Here is a 1,756-nt window from a genome sequence, read left to right as displayed (position 1 = left end):
TCTACGTGGCCTCCCCTACAAGTAGCTTACAGGTCCAAAAGCTTTAAGTGAAACTAATGTCTTTGTTTGTGAGTGTTTTTTTCATTTAATTCGCATTGTATCATCATAATATTCAATAATTTTGATTTTCTAAATGCAGAGTTGTATTTCTCATGTGCAAAAACACATATTTCAATGTATAAACCATCAGAATAGGACTACTCAATCAAAATATAGTTCAAACGCTGTTTCAAACCACTTCGAATGGCGGCCATCTTGAAAAATGGTGGCCACTTTGTTTGTTCAAGTGGGCAACGTACTTTTATGAGATGGTAGGTCCAAAAGCACTTGTGTACCAAATTTGGCGCTTGTACCACAAAGTGAACGATTTTTCATTAATGTGCTCCACTAACAGCCGGAGATAGAAGAACGCTGGCACACTGTATTGTTGTAACATATCGCTTCTTATTTTACTTTAAAATAAAAGAGTGTTAATCCAACGCGAGTACAGCCTCCGCCTGCGTTTATGTAAGCCTGCAACACATCGTTTTTCATTTATTTTGCAGTGGTCACTAATAGCAATGAATGCCCTCTAAGTCGGTTTTGGTGAAAAACTAAACATCAAGTGAACTTCGCCCCTGCCTGTGATTCCCCCCTGCCTGTGAGTGGGAAGCTGACTTCTTTACCGACAACTGGTCACCGGACCGGACGTGATCCTGCAAAACGCATGGTTTGAGTGTTGATAGTCTAGTACTAGGTTTAACTATACAACATACATTTGGTGTTTGATTGCAGAATCTTGTTGGTCTGAAGGAAGGTTTTGTCAATGCCTACAGGTGAGAAGGGCTGAGCAGTAGAGATCTGTGATTTCATCAGTGAAGAATGAATCAGCAGAGTGCTCATATATATATATATATATATATATATATATATATATATATATATATATATGCCGGCTCCTTGACGAAAGCAAGGAGCCGGGCAGTTTGAATTCACCTACCTTGGCTGTACTAAAGGATCCTCCAGCTATGGCAGCTGCTTCACACTCCTCGGAGATATGGAGTCTATTGTTGGCCCAGCTGCCCATATTTTGAATGTGTCTACACCAGGACAGGATGCAAGTTGAAGAAGAACAATCACAGCTGATTTCCATCTCGACAAAGGCAATGTTAATGTATATTTGTTTTGATTTCCAATGGATAGGAAGGCTACACGAGTCTTTAGTTCATTACAGAGGAAATTCATTTTTTATCGCTTTTGGTCCCAGGGGAGCTAGTTTTGGCACACAGAGGTTTCAGCGTCCATTCACCTGAATTAAAGATCCAGCCTTCGATGAGGCAAGAAACCATTAGATCCTGTTTACCAAGATAACAGCAGAAAATAAGCATCTCCGAGGATACACATTGAAAAAGTAACTTCAGTTCTCTTTCAAAACTGCACTGCTTTGCGAAGGCAGCCCCATAGGGTTCACTAAAACCAACAGAGAAAATGATGTGACACATTTGACAAAATTGTTGAAGTATGTTGTGCTCTTACAAATTTCTCTGAATCTGTTGTCCCCTTCAGTTATCCTGTAACAGGTAAGATAGTTAAGGGTCGAATAACTTAATACAGATGTGGTCTAGAGCAGTGATTCTTAACCATAGGGCCGCGGCCCAAACTTGGGCCGCCAGCGCCCCCCTAGAGGGCCGCGAAAAACTTTCAGTTTTGTACCTGTGGGCCGCAAGGGCCGCGGGAGATTATCAAGTGAAGACAGAGATATGTTATGCATGAGACG

This window comes from Pollachius pollachius, assembly GCF_949987615.1.
Source record: "Pollachius pollachius genome assembly, chromosome: 3".
Taxonomy (NCBI): domain Eukaryota; kingdom Metazoa; phylum Chordata; class Actinopteri; order Gadiformes; family Gadidae; genus Pollachius; species Pollachius pollachius.
This window is presented reverse-complemented; position numbering follows the sequence as displayed.